The sequence below is a fragment of the Myxine glutinosa genome, chromosome 1 (genome assembly GCF_964187855.1).
Source record: "Myxine glutinosa chromosome 1, kmMyxGlut1.1, whole genome shotgun sequence".
Taxonomy (NCBI): Eukaryota; Metazoa; Chordata; class Myxini; order Myxiniformes; family Myxinidae; genus Myxine; species Myxine glutinosa.
The window spans coordinates 380,655,217-380,674,779 of NC_136261.1; the positions used below are offsets into that span (position 1 = coordinate 380,655,217).

The window sequence follows — 19,563 nt, forward strand, 5'->3', positions numbered from 1 at the left end:
TTACCTGAGGCTAATGACTGTACCTGAGTTGCTACATATATATATATATATATATATATATATATATATATATATATATGTATATATATATATATATATATATATATATATATATATATATAGATATATATATATATATTGTAACGAATGTGGAAACGTTACAATGTGAACGTTACAAAAGTATGGTAACATCCTCGTAATGTAAATAATGGTCGCTGCCGTCCTAGTTAATTCCATGAAACTTACACGCAGGTCACGATATATCTTTTAAATAGTGTATTTCCTTATTCCATGTAGGCTAAATATGTGTTTCCCACTAGATTGACTTTGCATTGTATCAAACAAAATAAGCTTAGGCCCTTCCAATTTCCCCAAAACCTCCTTTCCAATTGCCTTTCGCATTTTGGGCGGTTTTCTTCAACCGCCATTGACCATGTGCTTGAGTCAGGGAAGAAAGGCGTGTCTCCACCTCGTCATAAGAGGGAAGGAGTGAACCAGCCCTAAACAGCCAATCAGCACCGCGGTGCGCGACCCGGTAGGCGTGCCCTCGGAGCCGGCGGCTTGATTTCGCCCGAGGTGATAAAAGCGACTGTAAGGGACTGCTTTACCAGATGACTTGGAGAGGCCTTGGGAGATGAGCAAAGAGGCTGCACCAAGGGGTGAGATGCGAAACGCTCCAAGCCAAAGAGGAGAGGTACTCAGCAAGGAAACCAGCTTTGGAGAGACGCGCTGAAAGGAGGGAGACGGCTCCACCCCAAGAAGAGGAGCAGGTGTGCCGAACCAGCGCGTGACGTCTACCGCAGTGGATACACGACGGAGGGTTTCCCCGCCAAAACCGCGAGGAATTGCGAACTGCGGCCTCCCGACCTTGCCTCCCTCTCAAGCAATCCATCTCAAGCCCTACCTGCCTGCAATATCCCCTGTGTAAGTGTGAACGTCCTGTCCTACTCGTTGTCTTGGGGCTAAGTAAAAATGAATAGTGTAAGTTAACGATTCGCTGTGTTACTGCTTCTTCCATCCATTGCTTGTGTGTGTATAATAAAATCTGTTCTTCCTCCGTATTCTTCTTCTTCTTTTTCATTCTCTTTCGGTCGCTTTAGAGATTCCCGATTGAATATCTGTGGGGCGATCTGGTCAACGTCGGGTGGAATCGGGTTTTAATCGGGGAGTAACTGTTCGGACGCGGTTAAATACACCACCGCTCGGTCAATATAACATCTAAAAGCCGCGTCTGTAACAATTGGTAGTCAGGAGTGGGGATTTGGAACCCTGGACCAAATTTTGGACACCAAATTGTACAAATCGTCTGTAACATTTGTTGTCAGGAGGTGGGATTCGAACCTGGGACTAAATTTATTTAGCCCAAATTTTGGACACCAATTGTGTTAGTACAGTAACATTTGGTGTCGAGGAGTTGGATTCGGACCTGGGACTAAATTTGTTAGGCCCAAATTTTGGAACACCAATTGTACCATTAGGGTAACAATTGGTGTTGGGAAGTAGAATTCGATCCGGAGCGCGTTTCACGCGCTCGAAATTATAACGGCGAAATTTGATTTTGTTTTACGAAAATATAAAACCCGAATTTTGAGATCGCGCCATGGACAATCAAGGCGATCGGATGTCGGTGGGGGAAATAGACGGGTTAGGGGTAACCCAGGACTTAGGGAAAGAAAGGGAGGAGGAGAGCAATGAGGAGGCGGTTGAGGGGGTATCAGACGCACAAAATGGCGCCTCGCACATGGCCACGGCGTCCACGCCCGCGACCGTAGTAGCGCCGCTGGTAGATTTGGACCTTTTTTTCATACAAATGAAGGCCCTTATGGCCCAGAATAGCGAGAAAATGAGGGCTCAGAGTGAGCAAATGAGGGCTAATAATGAGCGAATAATAAAAAAAAATTAAGGCTCAGACTGAGCAAATTGAAGCAACAACGAAAGAAATGAGGGCCGATATGGAGAAAAGGGAGCAGAGGGACAGAGACCGCAAGTTGGGCGAAAGGGTCCCACGGGTGCACGACGAGGTAAAGCGGGTCGAAAAGCGCTGGTTGAGCGAAGCGGAGGAAAGCACGGGTACAATGACGGGGGTAGAAATCGCGACACGGGGTTTGGAAAAGCCGGCGACCGCTGAGGTAGAGGAGGGTGTTTTATTAAAGCCAACGGTCGCCGAGGTTAATAAAGAAAAAGCAGTAGCGGGAATTAAAATTGAAGAGATGACGGAGGTAGCCCGGGAATTGCAGGGAGAAATGGATTATGTACAAAGTCCCTGCTCACATCACGATGCTGTGCTTAACCCGAATGGAAGTTTGCAGGTTCGCGTGGAGAAAAGGATCCCCCAGGTGAGTCGTGCTGTATATTGTGCGGGTAGATTTTGCAGGAGGATGTTTAGCGACAAAATAATTTCGCGCGCTTGGGATCGAGGAAGCACCCGGGCGTTGGTGAAGGGTCCCGTGTGAGTGGAAATGGCATGCGTGTGAGGAAAAAGTGTGCGTCGGCGAGTGGGTGTGTTATAAAGTGTGGGAGTGAAACCGAGTGCGAGCGAGAATGCACGTCGGGGTGTACGGAGAGTGACATGAATAGTGAGTTGGTGATGGCGCAGGTGCGAGAGGGCACATCGGAGCGCGAGTGTGAAACCGAGTGCGAGCGAGAATGCACGTCGGGGTGTACGGAGTGTGACACGAATAGTGAGTTGGTGATGGCGCAGGTGCGAGAGGGCACATCGGAGCGCGAGTGTGAAACCGAGTGCGAGCGAGAATGCACGTCGGGGTGTACGAAGTGTGACAGGGAGAGTAAGGTGGTGGTGGAACGTGTGCGAGGAAGCACACCTGAGTTGGTCATGGCGCGGGTGTGGGAGAGCCCATGTGAGCGCGTTAGTGGGTGGATGCAAGAGTGCACGCCCATGGTGAGTGTTACGGAGGACGTAACGGAGGAGAGGTGTGGACCAAAGTGTGCGCGAGAGGTGTGGTGTGTAACAGGGAGAGCGTTGGTGGAATGTACGGACGGCGTTGGAACGCCAGGTTTTGTGAGGGTGAAAGGGGTAGCGTATGCTTGTAAGCATGCAAGTGAAGCGTCGACGGTGACCGGTTTAGTGGTTAGAGCGACGGATAGCCGATGCGTGCACTCGGTGCGAGGGGTGCTTGGTTGGGTGCGAGGCCCGGCGCGGATCGATGCTGCGTCGCTTCTCTTCGAAGCGTCGTTGCCGATTCGGGCTTGGCCCCGCCCCGCACGGTCGAGTCCGGGCTTTGCCGGGCGAGGCGACCGGTCCGGTTCAAGGGCGAGTGGGAGGAGGCGGAACGGTGCCCCCTCGTGGGGACGGGGTTCCGACCGGGGGAGATTGAGCCATCGGGCCCGAGACCGCAAGGTGCCGCGCCGAGATGGTGCGTGGAGCCTCGGTCCAACCAAACCACCTCCCTTGAACCGAAAGCCGGACGGATTCAACCTGCAGGCAACCAAACCACCCAAATTCATTGCTCGGCTTTATGAAGCCGAGTTTAATGATGTCATGACGCACCGAGGCTAGGATATAGCGGACTGTGATGATGGTGATCGTGATAGTGATAGTGTTTTGATCCGAAATTTAGAAAAGTGAATAGAATTGGCAGTAAATGGAAAATTTTTGAATTGGTTGGAATCTGGACGAACAAAATTGATAGTGAGAGACCCCCGAGGTGGTGGGATGGCAAATCCACCATCCCTCACAGTGGGGCAAAGGAGCAATAGATTATGGGGTGTATGGCAGTGAAAACTAGCCCGGGTGGGTTAGGTTATATTGTTAGGGCCCTAGAAGATGACATTAGGTGACGTTAAGTTTAGATAGTGACTGATACCTGTAGTGGGGACGCAGGTAGATTAGGGTGGATTATAATGACGTGGGAGCGCAATAGTTTAAAGGGACGACTGGGAAGCGCAAGTTTCAGAGGGGAGTAGTTAGCTGAGATGATGCCGTGTGTGTGAGGATTGAACAGGTGAGAATGGAACAGGTGTGATTGCACAGGTGTGCAACTGAACAGGTGTGTGGAGCAGTGTATGAGGGAGTAGTGGTGATTGCGTGTTGTGTTGACCAAATGGTCCAGAAGAAAGGAGGGTGCAGGTGGCACCAGGTGTGAGGGCACAGGTGTGCAACAACAGGTGTATGTGGCTGTGTGGAATAAATGGTAGTGTGGAATATCTGGAGTATTGGAATGGATGGTCGTGGAGTGAGAATGGTGGAAATTGTGGAGTGGAGTGGATGGTGCGAAGGTGTGAATGGGGGAAGGGTGGACCCCCATCACGGATACCCGGGGCGGGTAGTGTAAGTGTTAGGTAGAGGGTACAGGTAAATTGTGGTTGGATATTGGCATCTGTGGTGCGGGTGACAGAATGGTATTTGGATGAGTGCATTAGTGTTGTGGAAATGGCTGGGCGTGTAGCCTGTTAGTGTGTGTAGTTGTTTGGGCGCTCCACCACTGTGAGGATGTCGGCCAGGTGAGGCCGCAGGTGGGCTCTGGGAGCCGGTAGTAGTTATTGTGGATGGGGCCCGAGGATCCGGAGGACGGACCCGGGTAGCCCAGTGCCAGAGGGCACCATGGGGTGACAGAGCCAGGAGAGGGGCTGTCCCCAGTTAGTTAGGTTAGGGTGAGGAGCTAGGTAAGCTCGGGTGGCAACTACAGTGGTGGAGGTGTGCAGGTGGGTAGACCTGTTGGGAGAGCTAGACGTCGCAGCCCAGAAATTGTGCGAGAGCACCGGGAGATGAATCGGGGGAGTGAGACCCCAAATTGAGAAGCACCACAGTTTGGTCAATGGGAATTGGTTATTAGAACCCATAGTGTAAGTTGGCCAATGGATTGGCAGGGAAAGACCCCGGGTAGTGTAAAGTGTGTTAAAGTCATTTAGAGAATAGTTAGGATGAAGGATCTCCTCGCACCATCTGCATCCACTCACCTGAGGTGACAGGTACTCCACACCATGCCATGTTTTGATTATTTTTTATGATGCAAATGTTTGGATTGTGAGACGCATCATGACGTGGGTGTGACATTGTGCGTAATTCCATCTCTCCCTCCTTATGAGGATTGATGATGAATTGGTGATGGCAAATTTTGAAGTAGAGGGATTGTGGTGACGAATTTGGTATAGGGGAAATATGGGGAAGACGTGACAGTAGTGACGAATTGGTAATGTGTAGATTTTGTACATATGGGGTAAGGGCAAGGGTAGGTGACCGGGGGGGGGGGTGACGTACGGTAGGGACGAGCTTTCTCACTTCGCCCTCCGTACGCATTTCACCTTGCATTGCCTTATTGACGTGTACCCTTGTGACCTTACCCCTCGCTCAATTGTCTTTCTTTTGTCTCCCACATGACCTGTGCGCCATTGGGTGCCGAGGGGAGCGTGCGTGAGGTGGCCATTGTGCGCCCGAGATTCCCAGAACCAGCATGCATTGCGTTGATGTACCACTGTATGGACCGCTGTTCTGCGGCCAAGTACCACTTGATGCACCCCAGGTTCTGGGGCAGGGCACCTCTGTTGGAGACCGGCCATAGTGGCCAGGGAATCTTGCTTGCGGACCTCGGTAAGGTGGCACCTATGCCAAACAGGTGGACCACCCTTAGTTGGCCCCTGAGGCCCTAAATAAAAATGGACACAAGTTGTGCTTTTTATTATGTCCAAATAGGCCGCATGAAGCCAGAAGACGTCGGGAAGAACATCGGCCCAGCAGAGAAAGAGAAGACCACCACCAGTTGTTTTGTTGTGTTTATTATGAACCATGGTGACTGCGCACCGAGTGGTGTTTTTGGTGCTTTGTGGTGCTTTTTGGTGCTTTTGGGTGCTTTGGTGGTATTGGTACTGGTGCATCGATGCAATGCATGCTGTCTCCTCCCTCCCAACAGGAATTTCATTTTCTTGTTCCCTAAAAAAAGAAGAAAAAAAAAACACAGGTCCTGGGTTGCGTTGTAAATAAGAAATCACGTCATTGTAAATAATGCTCCCCACCGTAAATGTATAGTTTGAGAATAATTCCGTAATTCGGTTAGCTGTGGGCTTGAGTCTGTTAGACAGGGTGCAATGCAATAGGGGGACATACTTATTTGTGTTTTAAAATTGTCACACTCAGGGTCAGGTTAATTGTAGAGGGAATTACACCTACGTGTCACACTAAGTTAAAGTTTAATAGGCCCGAGGACGCACCTGAAGAAAGGAGGGTGCAGTGTAACGAATGTGGAAACGTTACAATGTGAACGTCACAAAAGTATGGTAACATCCTCGTAATGTAAATAATGGTCGCAGCCGTCCTAGTTAATTCCATGAAACTTACACGCAGGTCACGATACATCTTTTAAATAGTGTATTTCCTTATTCCATGTAGGCTAAATATGTGTTTCCCACTAGATTGACTTTGCATTGTATCAAACAAAATAAGCGTAGGCCCTTCCAATTTCCCCAAAACCTCCTTTCCAATTGCCTTCCGCATTTTGGGCGGTTTTCTTCAACCGCCATTGACCATGTGCTTGAGTCGGGGAAGAAAGGCGTGTCTCCACCTCGTCATAAGAGGGAAGGAGTGAACCAGCCCTAAACAGCCAATCAGCACCGCGGTGAGCGACCCGGTAGGCGTGCCCTCGGAGCCGGCGGCTTGATTTCGCCCGAGGTGATAAAAGCGACTGTAAGGGACTGCTTTACCAGATGACTTGGAGAGGCCTTGGGAGATGAGCAAAGAGGCTGCACCAAGGGGTGAGATGCGAAATGCTCCAAGCCAAAGAGGAGAGGTACTCGGCAAGGAAACCAGCTTTGGAGAGACGCGCTGAAAGGAGGGAGACGGCTCCACCCCAAGAAGAGGAGCAGGTGTGCCGAACCAGCGTGTGACGTCTACCGCAGTGGATACACGACGGATGGTTTCCCGCCAAAACCGCGAGGAATTGCGAACTGCGGCCTCCCGACCTTGCCTCCCTCTCAAGCAATCCATCTCAAGCCCTACCTGCCTGCAATATCCCCTGTGTAAGTGTGAACGTCCTGTCCTACTCGTTGTCTTGGGGCTAAGTAAAAATGAATAGTGTAAGTTAATGATTCGCTGTGTTACTGCTTCTTCCATCCATTGCTTGTGTGTGTATAATAAAATCTGTTCTTCCTCCGTATTCTTCTTCTTCTTTTTCATTCTCTTTCGGTCGCTTTAGAGATTTCCCGATTGAATATCTGTGGGGCGATCTGGTCAACGTCGGGTGGAATCGGGTTTTAATCGGGGAGTAACTGTTCGGACGCGGTTAAATACACCACCGCTCGGTCAATATAACATCTAAAAGCCGCGTCTGTAACAATATATATATATATATATATATATATATCTATATATTGTTGCGGATATGGGACTTGGCCTCCATATCCGCTTGTAAATATTCCCCTATTTCCCCAATACTCCCCAACTATCCCCAATCCCCCATTCCCTAGTCCCATTGCCTGTAAATAACACTCTGTAGAACCGACCGTCCCCTTTTTCCCCCATTAAATGTCGTGCCCAGGTCCACCGCATCTCACGTAGACAACTTTCGGACCTCTTGCTAGTTATTCTTAGTCTATGTCAGTTAAGGACTCGTTTCCATTAATTCTGACTCTTCGTTGCACCAGAATGTGATTGTATGGCACCAGTAGTGAGTTTAGGACCTCCCCATACCTCCTCCCATCTTCCCCACGAAACAACAACAACTACAACAACAGAGGGGGGCGGCGCGGCGCGGAGAGTGTGCGTCCTCACTCCGGCTTGGTTAGCCGCCATTGCGCATGCGCTGCACGGGGTTACCACGAAGGGGCTGGCTGTCAGCTCCTCATCAGGGGCGGAGCCCGGTAACCCCCCACAGCCAGTGAGAAGCGGCTGGCCGATTCCATCTGGGGCGGAGCTAACGAGCCGAGGGCGTGTCACTCCCCGCCGGATATGCGCAGCCACTTACCGGACGTGAGGTCAGATGCGCCCCCAGCTTGGAAAGACAAGTCGCGACCTCCGAGCGCTGAGCGACCTCCCCGCATCTTTGGACCAGACCGGGTCGATTTTGCCCCTGAGCCAAGGTGCACCTTGAGCCATCGAATACCTGCCCCTCCTTGCCATCAATCCCCGTGTGAGTCAGTTTTGTCCCGTTTATCTGTGGTCTGTCGGGAATAAGATAAGTGTGTCTAAGTGCCTATCTTTCTATGCTGTCTCTCTCATCCTTGTAATCTAACCTTCCGCAATATTATAACCTCCTCCGGAGGTCTTGAGAACCGTATCCCTGGTGTCGTGTCATTTTAACCCAGCCGCTGTGTCCTTTCCTCAATTGATCTAGCATAGCGCGACTCGGCCAACGTTCGAGTATAATCGGGTAACTTGTGCGAACACGGCGGCCATTCCGCTCGGCCCATCATAACATCTAAGTCGTGTCCGTAACAATATATATATATATAGATATATATATATATATATATATATATATATATATATATATATATATATATATATATATATATGTAGTGGCTACCGCTGGGTATACACAATCGCCTTGCACCTACCGAGGACGCGGAGCGATCACCATGCCGGGCTCGTCTTGACTTGCCAGGCCTCGTCCGGGACGCCCGGGCATGCCCGCTCTCGACTTGCCAGACCTCGTCCAGGACGCCCGGGCACGCCCCCTCTCACCTTTCCCGGGCAAACGCTCCGGGATAATGTGTATATATATTGCTCCCCGATAAATGGGCTTTTCAGAGTACCTGAGTTGATTTGACACAATAAAGAAACTCGGATGAATTCCAGCTTTTTGTCGCGTCCATTCTTCCGATTTACATTGGAGCATAGCTCCGACATTGGTGACCCGACATGGGCACGGCAGTTACCCTCAAACTGCCTACCTTCTGGGAGGCTCACGCGGCAGTTTGGTTCGCCCAGGCGGACTCCCTGTTCGCCCTGCGAGGCATCACGGCCGACGACACCCGCTTCCACCATGTGGTAGCAGCGCTCGGCTCCACCACCGCGGCCCGCGCCCTGAGCTTCCTCGAGAGCCCACCAGCCGCTGACAAATATGACGCGATTAAAAAGCTCCTCCTCGACGCTTTGGCCCTCTCATCGGCGGAACCCGCACGGTGCCTGCTCGACCTGCCCGAGCTCGGCGACACGCGCCCGTCCGAGCGAATGGACTACATGCTTTCACTGCTCGGCAAGCACTCTCTGGCAATCCTGTTCCGGGAGCTTTTCCTCCGTCAGCTGCTCAGCCAGGTACGCCTCGCCCTGGCGAGCACGACGATCACGGATCCCCGCGCCCTCGCCAGGGAAGCCGACAAGATCTCCGTGTCAGGCCAACGCATTGGAGCAGCGATCTGGAGCCCACCGCCGTCCGAAGCAACGCCCATGGCGCCCGAGCACCCGGCACGGTCGATGACCGAACTGCTGACGCAATTGGCGCCCGCTACGCCGCGCCGACCACCTCCAGCACGACGACCGGGCCTCCACCTGACCAGGCATGGTGTTATTATCATGCCAGGTTCGGACAGAAGGCCCGGACATGCCAACCCCCGTGCACCTTCGGCAATCCGGGAAACGGCCGGGCCGGCGTTCATTACCAGCCATGAGCGCCGGCCACACGGGCAACTTACTTTTCATCAGGGACAAAGCATCCGGACAGCGCCTCCTGTTTGACACCGGTGCCCAACTGAGCGTCATACCTGCCTCCGATCAGGACAGGCAGTCCGTGGTTTGCGGCCCCTCCTTGGTTGCGGCCAATGGATCAGCCATCCGTACCTTCGGCCCACGCAACGTCACCCTCTGCTTCGGCGGCCAACGCTTTAATTGGACTTTTGTAACCGCAAGCGTGCCCATGGCTCTGCTAGGCGCCGACTTCCTCTGCGCACACGGACTGCTGGTGGACGTCCAATGGCGTCGCCTCATCAACGCCGAGACCTTCAGCTCCCTGGTATGCACATTGAGCAGCTCCGCTCCGACCGAGCTGGCATGCGCCCTCCCTGCGGCGAACGAGTTTGCTCGCCTGCTCACGGAGTTCCCGGCCCTCACGCAGCTGACGTTTTCGGCCATCGCAGTACGACATGGGATTGAGCACCACATACCAACCACGATCGAGCACCACTTCTCAGTCTATGCCAGAGCCCGCCACCTCGACCCAGCCAAGCTCGCCATGGCCAGAGCCGAGTTCGACGCTTAGGAACACCTAGGCATCGTGCGGCGCTCCGTTAGCGCGTGGGCTTTGCCACTACACATCGTCCCAAAACCAGGGGGCGGCTGGCGCCCATGTGGCGACTACCGCCACCTTAACGACGCTACCACCCCCGACAGGTATCCGATCCCACACATCCAAGACTTCTCCGCCCGTTTGGCAGGACGGGTCATTTGTTCAAAGATCGATTTAATACGGGGATACCACCAGGTACCTGTCAGGGCAGCCGACGTCCCAAAAACGGCCGCCATCACGCCGTTCGGCTTATTCGAATTCCTGCGAATGCCGTTTGGCCTCAAGAACGCGGCTCAGGCGTTCCAGCGCTTGATGGATGGCATGCTGCGTGACCTGCCGTTCCTCTTCCTTTACCTGGACGACATCCTCCAGCATCCTTTACCTGTTTTGGGTCTTCGGGGTGTTTTGGGTCTTCGGGGTGTTTTGGGTCTTCGGGGTGTTTTGGGTCTTCGGGGTGTTTTGGGTCTTTGGGGTGTTTTGGGTCTTTGGGGTGTTTTGTGTCTTTGGGGTCTTTGGGTGTTTTGGGTCTTTGGGGTCTTTTGGGTATTAGGGGTCTTTTGAGTCTTAGGGTTCTTTTGGGTCTTTGTGGCCATTTGGGTCTTCGGGGTTTTTGGATGCTCTGGGCCTTCAAAGGTATTTTGGGTGTTTTGGGTCTTTTGGGTCTTCAGGATCTTTTGGGTCTTCAAGGTCTGTTGGGGCTTCTGTCCCATTTGGGTATTCAGGGTCTTTTGGATCCTCTGGGCCTTTGAGGGTATTTTGAGTCTTTGGGGTGTTTTGGGTCTTTGGGGTCTTTCAGTTCTTTATGGTGTTTGTGGTCTTCAGGGTGTTTTTGGTCTTCATTGTGTTTTGGGTCTTCGGGGTGTTTTGGGTCTTCAGGGTGTTTTGAGTCTTTGGGGTTGTGTTGGTCTTCGGGGTGTTGTTGGTCTTCAAGGTGTTGTTGGTCTTCAAGGTGTTGTTGGTCTTCAAGGTGTTGTTGGTCTTCAAGGTGTTGTTGGTCTTCAAGGTGTTTTGGGTCTTCGGAGTGTTTAGGGTCTTCAGGGTGTTTTGGTTCTTCCGTGTCTTTTGGGTGTTCGGGGTGTTTTGGGTCTTCGGGGTCTTTTGGGTCTTTGTGGCCATTTGGGTCTTTGGGGTCTTTTGGATCCTCTGGGCCTTCAAGGGTATTTTGAGTCTTTGTGGGTGTTTTGGGGTCTTCACAGTCTTCAGGGTGTTTTGGGTCTTCAGGGTCTTCATGCTATTTTGGGTCTTCAGGGTCTTTTGGATCCTCTGGGCCTTTTTGGGTATTTGGGGTATTTTGGATGTTTTGGGTCTTCAGGTGCTTTTGGGTCTTGAAGGTCTTTTGGTTCCTCTGGATCTTCAAGGGTATTTGGGGTGTTTTGGGCCTGCAGGGTGTTTTGGGCCTTCAGGGTGTTTTGGGTCTTCAGGGTGTTTTGAGTCTTCAGGGTGTTTTTGGTATTCAGGGTGTTTTGGGTATTCAGGGTGTTTTGGGTCTTCAGGGTGTTTTGGGTCTTCAGGGTGTTTTGTGGCTTCAGGGTGTTTTTGGGGGTCTTCAGGTTGTTTTTTTTGGGGTCTTCAGGGTGTTTTGGGGGGTCTTCCGGGTGTTTTGGGTCTTCGGGGTGTTTTGGGTCTTCAGGGTGTTTTTGGGGGTCTTCAGGGAGTTTTGGGGGGTCTTCAGTGTGTTTTGGGTCTTCAGGGTGTTTTGGGTCTTCAGGGTGTTTTGGGTCTTCAGGGTGTTTTGGGTCTTCAGGGTGTTTTGGGTCTTCAGGGTGTTTTGGGTCTTCAGGGTGTTTTGGGTCTTCAGGGTGTTTTGGGTCTTCACGGTATTTTGGGTCTTCACTGTGTTTTGGGTCTTCGGTGTGTTTTGGGTCTTCAGGGTGTTTTGGGTCTTCAGGGTGTTTTGGCTCTTCGGGGTGTTTTTGCTCTTCAGGGTGTTTTGGCTCTTCTGTGTCTTTTGGGTCTTTGGCGTGTTTTCGGTCTTCGGGGTCTTTTGGGTCATTGGGGTGTTTTGGGTCTTCAGGGTGTTTTGGATCTTTCTCTGTTTTGCTGGTTGTGATTTTTGGTGGTGGTGAAATTCTTCTGAAGATGTGGTCAGGGAGGAAGCATCTCATAACATTGAGGCAGTTTGGACAGACCATCATTCTTTGATATCGTAATGTTTTTACATGACGCCATTACCGAGGGAAATGTTTTATTTTCTCTCTTCAAGGAAGATTTTAATGTTTTGATAGAGATTTTAATTTTTTCTAACGATTTTAATGCAATATTTATTTATATGTTTTAAGAGTGTTGAACCAGCTATACATGTGACACAAGAGTGCCTGTATTTAATAAAACTTACTTTTCCAGATTTATTTGTGAAATTGGAAGTGAATACTGAGCACAACATTGATATCCACCTGGATCGACCTGAACCAAATGATGCTGAGGCTTCTGTCCTCGAGAACCATCCCCATGAAGGTTTCTGTCGATGTCCACACATTTTGTTTCGAACAGTTTGATGATGAACTCTGGTGTTAAGAAAAAATAACCACGTTATGATTTAATTGCTTTCAGAAATAACCATGATGGTCGATCAATTTCTCAAACATCAATTATCCCTTTCATTATTATATCAAATATTTTAACCAACAATAATATACCTTGTTGTATCTTATTTTCCTTAATTTGTCCAATCATGAATTCTGATTGAATTTTAATTTGACACAGGTTTGACTTTGTCCAAAATGGGGTTTTTGGATTGGGTCTCGTCCATTCGTCTGCAACCATATACCGGAGATGTATGGACCGATTTTGTTTATACTTGGCAGAAAGACAACACATGATGGTGTTCATATGCACATCATTTTGTTTCACGTTGCAATCAAAGATGGCTGACTGGTGGCCATTTTAGGTGTAAAAACACTCTATGTTGAACACATCCTCAGCCAGTTCTCGGACACGCATTTACTACTGACTCATGTTGTTTAAACTTGGCAAACAGATGATGAATAATGGCTAACAGAGGCATGCCATTTTCCTTTGAGATCAGATCCGAAATGGCTGACCAGCAGCCATTTTGTTACTTAAACGTATCCCCAACCATTTATTGAATATGCATCGTACGATTTTGATCAAACTTGGCATAAGCATCACATGACGGCATATATGTGCACCTCACTTTATTTTGTGATCTGATCAAATATGCCATTTTTTGTTGTAAAAATATATAAAAATTCAATATTAACCATGTCGTCAACCATTTCTCGGACATGCATTTCCCAATATTGTTCAAACTTGGCACATAGAAAATGAATGATGGGATACATATGCACATCCTTAGCTGTCGAGATTCGATCGAAGATGGCTGATTTGTGGCCATTTTGTTCCTCAACCGTGTCCCCAACCATTTATGAAATGCATGGACTGATTTTGTTCAAACTTGGCACAACGACAATGTATGAGAGTATACACATGCAGAAGATTTTGTGTTGCAATCCAACTAAAGATGGCCGACTGACGGCCTTTAACTCCGTATGGCAAAATTAGTAAATCCAAGGGGGCTATGACATTTCACTTCTTTTTTCTTATTGATTTATTTTACATGTTTATATATGATCTTGGTTCATGGAAAAGTGAGGTGACAGGGAAAAAAAGGCAAAAAATTGATAGTAGGGCAGTCAGGCCACAGTTGGATGGACGCAAGGAAGTAGTAACAGCAAGAGGAGAAGGGGAGGAAACAGTCAGCCGATAATCGTGTTTTGTTGGGTTGTGGTTCATGTGTCTCGATAATATATTGGGTGGGGAAGTGGATGGCATGATATGGTGGTGAACTTTGTAGCCTTGGTGGAAAGAGTACAATTCAACTGTATTTGGCCTCATGTGATCACTTTTTGTAAACACACACACACACACACACACACACACACACACACACACACACACACACACACACACACACACAGTAACCTCATCACCAAACAAGGACATGGATATCCCCTTTCAACCAAGAGAAGAACATCCAAAGAAATAGGAAAGGTGACACATCTACTGTGCATTCATGATTTAATGCTCTTCACCACAAATGATGAAATATTGACAGAATAACTAAAAGTAGAAACTAAAACAAAAAGTACCAGTGTTCCAATATAGCTGCGGTTTAATAAACTGGCACCAATCAGAAATCAATAGGCTCATTGGAATGGCTATGAAAATGTCAGCTCAACTGGGATGGAGAACGAATCATAATTGAGGATGAACATAACGTCTGATCAAATATTGAGGACTAATCATGACGGAGAACGAACTTGGTTTAATCGCATTTTACCCGAACTCTGCTACTTCCGGTGTCTTGGATGTTTTATTATTTTATTTATTTATTTTTATTTTGTTTTGCTTTATCCATATCTTTTTCTAACTTTCTCTTTCCCCATACTTAGAGTGGTGTATGCCTTGTCTGGGGTGATATCCATAACAAAAATGCCCAAGATTTGAAAAAAAACATTTCAAAGATTAAAAAACGTTTGACAACTTCCATATAGAAAGCCGCATTAACAGTAACGCATTTGGGAAGAAATTCTACGTGAACCATTCTTTCCACATCAAAGAACGCAATCGGCATGACTTTCACTTGTGATCTCGACTGATGTTCCTTTTTAAGGTCTCCGTGATGCAGGTGTCTTCACTGGGAGGTGTCGAGGAGAAAAATCAATGTCCTCACGTGGTTGAATATGAAGTGTTTAATTACTTTGAGAGATTATCAGAAACCAAATCAATTACAAGAGAAACAGCACAATAACATAACAGTCGGCACATCAGGATCAATCTGAATTAATTCTCGAGTTCAGTCTTGTATCGGAGTTTTACACAATAGAATGGGATGAGAGGACATGCAGGTTTGGGGTGGGTGAATGTAGGGCATTAGCCACCTTATCTATTTTCAGGTGATGTTTGAGTCAACCCTGCACCATGAAGAATCAAAGGAAATCGTGTAAGAATGTCAGTATAGTTCAAATAATAGAATCAAATGTCAAATAATAATCGTTTTCTGGGTTTTCCCAGCTCGGTTTCAAATACAAGTTTGTAAATTCAGAGTTCAGAATTAATTTCTAAAGTGTTTTAAATTGATCTTCCACAGAGGTCTGTGCTTTCATTTCCCGATCCTCCCGACAAACCCATGCATGACTCGTCACCCTTTATCACTTGGGGTAAGAATGTTGGATATTAAACGCATCAATCAAACAATTTGGATGTATTATTGCACATATGGGAACACAAAGAATAGTGAATGGATCACGAATGCAATTGTACTCCCATGGAAAACCATGAAGCAATAGTACTAATGTAGAAAACCATGAAACGCCACAAAATGTGACGTGTTATGAGATGTTTAGTCTCAGCAAAGGCAAGCTGAGATATAAGAAACCTTGTCTGTGACTTAGAATGCCTGGTGTATTCAAAGGGTTCATCCTAAGTTGTTAAAAAGCTGGGCTCATATCAAAGGGTCTTGATGGTCTAATGGAGTCTTTAAGGTCTAATGGGGCCTCATGAGTCCTTTTTTAAATATAAGGTCTTGTCTCGGAGTAGAGCTACGACAGAGACCAACAGATCATCTCTAACCTTCACCAATGCATTTTATGATACTCTAACCCACTGCACAAGGGGAAGGAGCTATTCTAATATTACACAATGGAATAACCACACAAAATAACCTGTATGGTGTTTGCCATTGTCTCTGAGCAGTGTCCTAAAACCACAGCATTATGAATATCTTGGGAAAAACCCAAACTTTTGCACAGTACTGTATATTTACCTCAATAATATTTTTTAAACCTTTTTGCAGTGGAACAAATACAAATTGTTACGTTTGTGGGGGTAGATGATGGATTACCATAGTGGAGGCAGGATTGTATTGGTACAGCATGGACCTTGGATGAGTAGGAGACATCTTGATGTATTGAGGAGGGAAACCAGAGCTTAAGTTGTTTTCGTGTCTTCACACGAGAAGTAAAGCTATGGTAATTAGAGAAGGGGTTAAGTTTAGTTTTCCCCCAGTATGTGATTGCCCTCGGTGGGTTTACCCTATGTTTTTACAATTACAACAAGGCCAGCCATAAAACCATCCATTAACCAACCATAACCAACATAACTGCCGTCAGAACCCCAAACGTTCTCGATGGGCAACTATACCCCGCCTCCAGAGGACCGTAACCGGCAGGTCACGCCTCGAGCTATGTCATTGGTGTGGAGGCACAGAGTGTTTCGATGGGGCTCGGGATTGGCCAGAGTGACGTCATCGAGAGGATGGAAGAAGAAGAGTCGCTCTCTCGGTCGCTTTGGTCTCCAGCTTTCAGCTGCGGCTGGCTCGTGTGTGCTTGTGAGGAGACTTTTTGGAGCTTTGTGGAACCTTTGCAACATTGGAGGAGGGGGCACTATTGGTTTGTGTTGCTCTTCAGGGGAGCCTAAAAGGGAAACATTTTATTTTGATTAGCTTTTCCCCTGTGTGTTTTTGTGACTGAGGGGAGACGTGTCAAATTAGGATTTAGTTTCACCTCACCTTTTGTTTTTCACCTCTTTAATTTATTTTCATTGAATTATTGTGTTGCATTTCATCTGTTGTGTCGTGTTTCCTTGTTCGTGGGTTCGGGAATAAACCAGTGTGGCTTCTGTTCAGGTTAGCACCTCGCCGCCTTCTGTCCCGTGCGCACGCCAAAAAGTACCGCCAATTTTCGGGCTGCCGCTTCGGGAGCAACAAAGATGGGCCATTCGTCACCCAGTGTTATACCCAGTTTGTCAGAATTATATCACGAGTATTGAACAGAATCACATTTCTTTTACAGGTCATGTGATGTTGTATTTACAGGTGGATCCATTGAATGTACAAGGGAGACTGCACCTACTTCCAAGAACAGCGGATACACAGGCCTGCAGGACTCGCCAACTGAAACATACAAGAGGACTTTTTCGAAACACAGCAAAACGAGTAATGAATTGTTTGCACGGAATAATTTTCACCAGGCTCACAAAGGAGCGAAAGATGAACGCCCATTCATATGTAAAATTTGTGTAAAATCCTTCAGTCATTCATCCAGCTTTACATCACCCCTGCAAAAACACAATGGTGATTGCCCATACAAATGCACAAGTTGTGGAAAATCTTTCAATCGATCATCCACCCTTACAAGGCACATGGGAATTCATAATGGTGAACGCCCTTACAAATGCACAAGTTGTGGAAAATCTTTTAATAAATCATCCACCCTTACAAGGCACATGACAATTCGCAATGGTGAACGGCCATACAAATGCACAAGTTGTGGAAAATCTTTTAATAAATCATCCACCCTTACAAGGCACATGACAATTCGCAATGGTGAACGGCCATACAAATGCACAAGTTGTGGAAAATCTTTTAATAAATCATCCAACCTTACAAGGCACATGACAATTCACAATGGTGAACGGCCATACAAATGCACAAGTTGTGGAAAATCTTTTAATCAATCAGCCCACCTTACAAGGCACATGGGAATTCACAATGGTGAACGGCCATACAAATGCACAAGTTGTGGAAAATCTTTTAATCAATCAGCCAACCTTAAATCACATATGACAATTCACAATGGTGAACGCCCATACAAATGCACAAGTTGTGGAAAATCTTTTAATCAATCAGCCCACCTTACAAGGCACATGGGAATTCATAATGATGAACGCCTATACAAATGCACAAGTTGTGGAAAATCTTTCAATCGATCATCCACCCTTACAAAGCACATGGGAATTCATAATGGCGAACGCCCTTACAAATGCACAAGTTGTGGAAAATCTTTTAATCAATCATCCACCCTTAAATCACATATGACAATTCACAATGGTGAACGCCCATACAAATGCACAAGTTGTGGAAAATCTTTTAATCAATCAGCCAACCTTAAATCACATATGACAATTCACAATGGTGAACGTCCATACAAATGCACAAGTTGTGGAAAATCTTTTAATAAATCATCCACCCTCACAAGGCACATGACAATTCACAATGGTGAACGGCCATACAAATGCACAAGTTGTGGAAAATCTTTCAATCAATCATCAACCCTTACAAGGCATACGAGAATTCACAATGATGAAAGCCCATTCAAATGCACAAGTTGTGGAAAATCTTTCAATCGATCATCCACCCTTACAAGGCACGTGACAATTCACAATGGTTAAACGGCCAAACAAATGCACAAGTTGTGGAAAATGTTTTAATCAATCAGCCAACCTTATATCACATATGACTATTCACAATGGTGAACACCCATACAAATGCACAAGTTGTGGAAAATCTTTTAATCAATCATCCAACCTTATATCACATATGACATTCACAATGGTGAACACCCATACAAATGCACAAGTTGTGGAATTTTTTAAAATCAATCAGCCAACCTTATATCACATATGACTATTCACAATGGTGAACACCCATACAAATGCACAAGTTGTGGAAAAATCTATTAATCGGCCATCCGCCCTGAAATCACACATGACAATTCACAATTGACTTGACAATTGGCTTCCGGTTCCGCCAGCGAGGTAGTGTTCTTCCGAGCTCTCCACGTCATCAAAGTTAAGTATTTTCCCGTTTGTGTTTTTTTCAAATTTCTAATCTTTTTTTTACTGTGTATGTGTTTACTGTGCATTTCTAGTTATATCTCGGTTTGTAAATCATGCATACTTGTGTGTAATAGTCGTTTTGTTTGTGCCGTGTTTGGGGCCTGGTCCCTTGTGGTGTTTTGTTGTTTATTTACTTTCATTCTTTCATTGTATTGCTTTTGTCTTTGTTTTTCTTATCACTCCATACTTCCCCCAAAAATCTTACCCTCTGTTTAAAATCTTAAACAAAATATAAAAACACAAAAAATAATCTTGTTAGTAATTTCGTCCTATGCTCGTGGCTCCCCCTCCCTCACCCGCGACCACGTGTTGTCTCACCCCACCCCTTTTCTCTCCTTCCTTCATATCTCCTTCCTCCCCAGCCGATACTCACCTTTCCAATTCTATTTTTCACCATACTCCTTCAATCTTTCTCCTTCTTCCTCATATCCACTTTCCCTTTTCTGCAAAACCGCAAAAAAAAAACAAAGCAATATATTTCAACGAAAAATTAAAAATGAGACCTCTTCCCTCCTCCCCTACTAAAAGAATTGCTTATACACCTCCATGTTCCTTTTTTCTCTGCTCACGTGGCTGTCAATCTCCTATTCGTCTGTTCCCCCTTCTGAACCTGTTCTGGAATGCTTCATCCCCCTTAGCCACCATATGCTCACTTCAGGGAATTTCCCAGATAGTTTTCACGGTTTTGCTTAAAAATGTTTCAACTTTCCCCTGCAGTGTGGTATTAAGTTGCATATCATAACCTGCATAACAG

At 47.1% G+C, this 19,563-nt stretch overlaps 1 pseudogene; it reads left to right on the forward strand.

Moving 5' to 3' along the window:
• LOC137419433 (uncharacterized) overlaps positions 1–18,653 on the forward strand; it is a 96,965-nt pseudogene extending 78,312 nt beyond the window's left edge.
• Positions 18,654–19,563: the final 910 nt, after the last annotated feature.